The 7821-nt window shown below is 47.5% G+C and overlaps 2 pseudogenes; both read right to left on the reverse strand.

Moving 5' to 3' along the window:
- Positions 1-320: 320 nt before the first annotated feature.
- LOC102012245 lies at positions 321-2067 on the reverse strand (annotated as a pseudogene).
- A 227-nt stretch (positions 2068-2294) lies between these two features.
- LOC102013871 lies at positions 2295-3074 on the reverse strand (annotated as a pseudogene).
- Between the last annotated feature and the right edge of the window lie 4747 nt (positions 3075-7821).

The raw sequence follows: 7821 nt of genomic DNA on the forward strand, positions 1-7821 counted from the left end.
TTTCAAGAGTGACCGAAATCAAATCTTTATTTTCATAACTGTATAAATGTGATCCAAACATGTCCACCACTAGTTTTTTCCAAGGAAACATGCTATAAATAAGCAAATTACAGCTGCTCACTGATGTGTATGGACTCCCTAGGTGTCTCACTGGGCTTAGTTACAGACCACTCACCATAACAGATTTTTAGTATAAAGTGTAGCATGATGTTAAGCCATTTTAGCTTCTGCACATACATGTTGCACTTCTGGTGGATAATGGAGAACAATTCGCAGCATTACACCGTTAGCTAGGTCACACCCATCCTTTTGAATTTATCTCACAAAGATGATTTTGGAGAGCAGAAATAAGGAACAATATCAATGTCATCATCCTTGTTGCCAGACTTCACAGTTTCAAATTTTGGCACACTGGCAGTTTTTTAATAAACCACCTCAATCTTTTCATCTTCCTCATCATCTTCACCATCAGAAGATTCTTCCTCTGCCTCCTTCAACCATTTTATAGATGGTTCTGCTTTGACACGAATCTCTTTGGCAAGTTCTTTTGAAATGTACTTCTTAGAGACCTTCTCTGACCAGTCGATGACGACCTCCTCTTCTAACAGGTCTTCATTGTACATCTCCTTCAGGATATGGGGGATCTTGGAGAGGAGCTGAGCTTGATGCTCGGCCACCACACACTCCAAACCATGAAGAAGGTACCGCTGAGCTTTTTTGTTGTTGTGACAGAATCTGAGGAAATGGCCCCTGTGTTTCTTAATTTGTTCTCTAATCTTCTGATTAAAAAGAACTTCAGTCAGAACAAGAGGGCCCATGGCTTTTGCACCTAGTGTTTCTGCTTCAGCAACAGTTTCTTTGTCAGATGAGTCAATAATGCCCTCTTCTTTCTTTTTCTTAACAAAATCAAACAAGATGTTCACACGCTCCTCTACAATTCTCTCCAGATCGTCACTGAGCATCAGGACTTTGGCGTGGTCACTAATTTCATCCATCCTGCGCCTCTGAGCCTCCTCAGTTGTACCCTCCCCGCAGTTGTCATCCTCCTCTTCCACAGCCTGAGGGGGAGGGCTCACTTCTCTTCAGGGTGGTGGGGGTGGTGTCTCACTGCTGGATACTGAGCCATTTTCCTTGTCTTTGCCCTTTCTGTTTTTCTTTTCCTTTTCTTTCTTTCCTGTACCACTGTCACTATTCTCAGGTGGGTTTTTGAGAATAAATGTGCAGAGTTCATGATGTGTGTCAAGCATGCCTTGATAGCCACAGGCTTTACAAGAATTATCTGTTGTTTGCTTCTTCAGATTCACGTGCAGATCTGTTTCAGGATTCTCACACTCAGGACAGAGAACAAGTTTTTTAATGAATCCATCCAACATGTCTTGCAGCTTATTCACCTCCTGAGATCCATTGACAATGTAATGGTCATTCTTTATATCAAACTGGGTCTGTGCTCCCAGCTCACAACCAAAGTATTTGGTGGGACACGTTGGAGGCTGGTTAAGTGCCTTTGCAATGTCAGCCATGTTGACTGTAACTGTCTTGATTCCATTTCCTTTGCCCTCAACCTTGGCAATCAAGTGGGGCATCTTGTAGCCATAGAACTGGTCTGAAATGCTGCAGCTGACATGGACAGATATTTTGGCTTATTAGTGACTTTATCAATAAGATGAGAGGATCTTTGATTGTAACTTTTTGGTATCTTCTGTCTGGAGAAGGATGGATGACATAAATGACTGCAAGAGTTCTCAGTCTCTGACATGAAAGAATTTTCTCCACTGAGGCTGTAAGCTTCTTGCTTGTATGCTGTGTTTCCCTGATATAGGTACCAATGGCTGTGCAACCGATCTCCTTGGCAGTAATGTGGACCAGGAGCTGAAAGAGAGAAAAATGGACCCAGAAGGCCCCTTCCACTGACACTCACAAGAGGTCACAAGAACATGGCCAGCCTTGCATCTGGGTGGGGAGGGGGAGGGGAAGGGAGTTGGTGTGTGAACATTATTAAAGATTTTATTTCTTTTTCAAAAGTGGATCAAAAATGTATACCAAACACAAATATCTATTTCCTTTCATAGAGAAAAATGCTTTGAATGACAACAAAGGTAATTATACATACAGTATTTATACATACACTATATAATGGCAACGCAAACTAATTTGAGTCTCACTTCATTGCTGGATCATTAGTTTTCTAAAGGAAAGAATGTGACCTATTCCTTTTCATAAATGTCTGGTTCATAATATGCTTTCAAGAAGGGTTGCATGAATGAATGGAGGGAGGGAGAGGGGGAAGAGAGAGAGAGAGAGAGAGAGAGATGGAGAGAGAGAGAGAATGTTTCCTTGGAGCCCACCCCCCAGAGTCTCTCACAGGGCTGCCCATCTCTGCCGCAGCCTCCGCAGGGCGTCCTTCACATCCTTGTTCCACAGACTGTAGATGAGGGGGTTGAGCATCGGGATGACCTGGGTGTAGAAGAAGGAGACCACCTTGCCCTGCTCCATGGACTCCACTGCCCCTGGCTGTGCATACATGACAAACACTGTCCCATAAAACAGGGACACGGCTGTCATGTGAGAGCCACAGGTGGAGAAGACCTTTTGCCTCCCTGACCCCGAGCGCATCCTGAGGATGGTCACTGTGATGTAGCCATAGGAGATGAGGACCACAAGAGTGGTGCCCGTGATAATGAGCCCACAGATGCCGAACATGACCAGCTCATTGAGGGCCGTATCGGCACAGGCGAGCTGCAGCAGGGGCGGCACGTCACAGAAGTGGTTGATGCGGTTGGAGCTGCAGAAGGGGAGCTGGAACGTGAGGCTGGTCTGCACGATGGAGTTGAGGCAGTCTCTGAAGTAGCAGCCCAGCACAAGGCGGGCACATGTTGCCATCCACATTCTTACAAGCAGCACAGGGGCCTGCAGATGGCCATAAAGCAGTCATAGGCCATCACGGCCCACAGAAAAGCCTCAGTGGTGACCAGCACAGAGAAAACACAGAGCTGGGGGACACAGCCTGCAAAAGTGATGACCTTGGAGGAGGACAGGTCAGCCTGAAAAGAGACACTGTCTCTGACTGAACTCATGACTAGGTGCTGAACCTTCCTTGTGCAGGAGACTAAGCCATGCTCCTGGGGATGCAAAAGGCATGTGGAACGGACTGATTCTCAGTGTGAGATGCATGTTACAGTGACCCTGCACCTGCCTGCGGTGTCCTCAGTGGATGCTCCCAAGCAGCCGCCTTTCAGCACCTGGCTCCTCTTCACACCTGCCCTGCCCAAGTCGTGTCTTACTCCCCACCTGAGGCTCTTGCCCACCGGGCTGTGGGCTGGGAGATCACTCCACCTCCAGGTTAAGCTCAGACCAGGACCTACCTCCCCTAGGTGAAGGTGGTGGCTCTGTCTGCCTCCCACAGAGGGCCCTCATCCCACATCTGCATCTCTGGCCCTGACCCTGGACCATGGAGATGCTCAGTCTGCTGAACACTCTGCCCCCTTGAGGCTATCAGAGGCTTCCAGCACGTGTCCAGATGTGGACATATCCTGGGCCGGAGGCCGCTCGGCCCCATGGTATGAGATTCAGCAGGATGACATCTCTGACACGTGAGAGATGCTCTCCAGCCCCAAGCCGTTATCACTGCTGGTTCTGATCATCTTCAGGTTTGGGGGCTTCAGTTGAGAACTGCTCTTTCTGATTTGAAAACCAGGCTTTGTTGGCCTCTGCCCAGGGCCATGTGTCCATTCCTGATCATTTTCTTTTCTCCATTCCCCTTTTTGCCACACACCAACAATGCAGCAGTGCCCTGTGCAGGGTCACACCTGCCACTGTGCTGGTCATCAGGAGTCATGATGTCACTGTGGGTCTGTTCTGCACCCTGCTGTAGGGACTCGGGAGACCCTGGGCTGGTGCACCTAGCTCTGTACCCAACAACCTCTGCAGGGTGCAACCTCACTGGTGCCTTGAGTGCCTTGAGAGCCCCCACCACTAGTGGCAGGTGTTTTCACTGTGGGCTCAAAGGGTTCCGATGCATGGTTCTGTGCCCATATGTTTGGCAATTTCTCCTAAAAAATGAGCTGGTGATTACAATAATGATCACAGAGCTCTTCCTTCTGATAACCTGAAAGCACATGGAATGTCGTCCCAAGGTCATGTATGTTGATTCACTTCTTCAGAGGGAATAGCTGTATGACATCTGCAGCCTGCTGAGCAGCAGGTGTGTCCTCTGGCATCAGCGGAAGGAGCAGCTGGCCGTGGGCTGAGGCAGGTGCTGTGCTGCTGTGCTGCTGGTGGCTGTGCCTGCGATGGAACTTGTGTCCTCACCTTCCTCTCTGCCCCTGCCATGGACTCTGGTCCTGAGCCAGCAGTGTCACCCTCACCTGAGAACTGGCAGAAATGCAGGAGCTGCAGCCCAGGTACCTGCAGTATTGACACCTGTACATTACAAGGTGCACCCAGGGTTTCTCTCAGGAGGTTCACAGGCACTGCTCTCACTGACCCGGCACTAACCAGGGCTGGACAGCTCAGGAGAAAGTCAGCTCCCCTGCTGAGAGCAAGCCCTGGGTGCTTTCTGCGTGCGCAGACTTGCTGCCTCCCTATGCACCTGGTCCTCTCTATTCCTGGCAGCTTCATGTTGACCTTATCTTTTCAGGTGAGAGCTGGGAGTTACCCAAGGCCACTCAGCCAGCACCTGGGTTCCTGGGGTCCCCGCTCCTGAGCCTGTGCCATGCTGAAGATGCCAAGGTGGACACTGGGGCCTCTGGCTCCTCTGCAGCCCAGTTCTGGGTCCTGAGCTGTGGAGCAGGGGTGGGTAGCGGAGGAAGTGGACACCTGGGTGCTGTGAGATTAGATGCACATGGTGTCCTGCACCAGCCTTCTGGGTCTCTGTGAGAAGAGAAGGATGGGTCCTTCCCCCTAACCTCTCCTACGCCTGTCAGCCAGGCAGCACACAGAGGCCCTGCCCTTGGGGTCAGTCTGCTAGGGAGAGTTTTCTGCACCTCTTGTAGCAGTGCTGGGACTAGTGGCCTCTAAAGGCCAATTAGGGAGGCTCTAGCCATCTACAGCCTGCTGGGACTGCAACTCCTGCAGCACTGTAGCTAATCTTTCTGTCATTTTCCCCTCCTGCTGGGCTTGGCAGGAAGCTCGAATCCCTCAGGGATCCCTGGAGGGACTGTGAGCACGGCAGAGAGAGCTCAGAAGGACCTGTGTCCTGTGTCCCTCATTAAAGGGGTCACCCCACCGTGGGGTGAAAGTGAGACTTCCGAACCCTGCCCTTCCACCTACTGCTCCAGCCTGGCCGTGTTGGTGAGAGGACGATGATGCAAAGAAGAGCCAAGTGCATCCTTTCATATTCGTATTTCCACACCTAATACTCAAGGGTGTCTAATTTTAGAGAACACATCTTTACCTCCTACGGTGAGGCCGAACATCTTTTTATATCGTTTTTTGGCCACTGACGTTTCTATTTCTGGGAGTTGTTTCCTCAATGACACTGATGTCCTTGACTCCAGCTGTGAAAATTTTGGAGTATTCTGACCTCCACATGGATTAAATAAAGCTCCTCTGGCAGGGGGGCAGTGGAGCCCATCCTGAGGGTAGCTGGAGTCAAGGACCCTTCAGCCCATCCTTAATTTGCCCCAGGGGGGCAGTGGAGCCCATCCTGAGGGTAGCCTCCTTCCCCACACTGTGCCCCAGGGCTCTGCGAAGGTCAAAGAATCACAGCCCTGCACACCCTCAGCAGTGTGGGACTCTCTGTGTGGGGTCATGGACATGCTCCATTTTGCCTTAAAAGGACGCCCTCTTCTTCAATTCATCCCTAGGCTACCGTTGTCCCATCAGCCCATGTGGCTATAAGCTTTTGAAGTATTCTCACAGACTGAGACACTGAACTCATAATTTTACCTCAATTAAGAGGCATTTAAGCTCACATTTCCACAAGTGGCCTGATCCTCTTGGTGGGCAGCTCAGGCGGTAACCGGGACTCATGCTGGTCTGAATTTTCTGCACTCATCAATGTTTCTGCTTCCCATCTGTGCATCTCCTTTTAGCTGTGCTCTTTCCCTGCTCTTTGCCTTGTTGTATTAACATTTATGAGCTCTTTGTGTATGATAAACACATCATAGCTGGGGTGTTATAGTCTCTTTTCTAGTCCTTCAATTTCATTCAACTTCGGAAGGACATATTTTTCTTTTACCTATTTGACTGATCTCTGAGACTTTCCTTGGTAACTTCTGGGTTGGAGCCAGCCTTTCACCTGCATGATGAAGAGAGACACAACATAACACAGGAAATGAATCAGAACCCCTTCTACATGCTTGTTCCATATTGTTGTACACTTGGTGTGCATTTCACCAATTACATTAGCAACACACGTCAGCTCTCCACTTGCTCGGACAAAATAACCAAGCTCACAATTTAAATGAAAAGAGATCTATTTTGGTTCAGTGTCAGTCGGTTCAGTCTGCGGTCACACAGCTTCCAGACAGAAACGTCGTGGTGGAAGGGCACGGCAGAGAAAAGATGCTCCTGTCATGGTTTCCAGGAAGCAGAAACTGACGGGAGGAGCGAGGACACGCCCTTCCGGGTCACTCGCAGTGACCCGCCCTTCCCAGGCGCTTCCTGTAGCCTCTCGGCAGTGTACTCCTTGCCTGAGCTCCGCGGGGCTGAGGAGGAAGCACTCCCTCTACCATGCATCTTCTGAGAGAACACACTTTAGTCTAGTCTTTGTACCTTGGCCTCTGCCCAGCTTGAGAGTGGTAGTGAGTGTGAAATAGAGACCCAGTGCACTGTTGTGGAATGGAGGGAGTTGGTGGCAATCTTCAGTTCCAGCACACGAGTTTCACCTGGTTTATTAAGCATCATCCTTCATTTCATTCTTTGGATGTTTTTATTGGCTATTTGGGTGGTGTCTTTGTTTATCATAAAAGGTTCCATTATACATTTGCCTGTATTTTTCATGTATTTTCTCTTATAAATTTTGTGGGGTTTTTAATTTTTTTTTTTATTTTAAAGAGAAAAAAACCTAACAAAACAACAACAATGAAGCCAAAAACAAAAACAATAAAAATGATACATGACCTCCAAAAGAAATGAAAGGAATTAATAATGGTTGCTACATTACATACTGTTACCTTCAATGAAGTTGCTCACTCTACCAGATGTAAGAATGTAAGATTTATCAAGCAATCAAACACAATAACGAGTAATAAAAAAAAACTGGAAATGTACCTGACAGAGTAAATAAAATCTGAAGAGTACCATAGATATTGTGGAAGGGAAAGAAACTGCTCAAATAGACTTCATGTTTTTTAGAGCAGCTTCAGATTTATAGCAAAACCGAGTTGAAACTGGAGTTCTCATCTACCTCCCGTCCATCTCCACACATAGACATCTTCACTTTGTCAGCATTCCCCACCAGAGTGGCACCTTTGTTAAAAATGAATAACACATAAAAATGAATAACACAGTGATAACACATAATCACCTCAAGCTCCCAGTTGACATTACAGTTTAATCTTGGTGTTATGTGTTCTATGGGTTTAAACAAATATGTACTGACATGACCCTCTATAAAGTATCATACAGAGTAGTTCTGCTTCTGTAAAGAAACTTCTGCATGGTTATGTTTTTGTTTGTGTGTTTTTCAATTTCTCTCATGAATATTTTATACTTATTAGTGGATGTATTTTTACCTCCTTGTTTAAATTTATTCCCTGGTATTTTCTTTCTTTTCAGTGCATGTTAATTATACAGAATATTGGTTTTAATTGTGACATTTTCACACATGCATATAATATCCTTGTTTCTACTTCCATGTCATCTTCTCTCTTGTTCTCT

This window comes from Chinchilla lanigera, unplaced genomic scaffold, assembly GCF_000276665.1.
Source record: "Chinchilla lanigera isolate Chin_1 unplaced genomic scaffold, ChiLan1.0 scaffold00141, whole genome shotgun sequence".
NCBI lineage: Eukaryota > Metazoa > Chordata > Mammalia > Rodentia > Chinchillidae > Chinchilla > Chinchilla lanigera.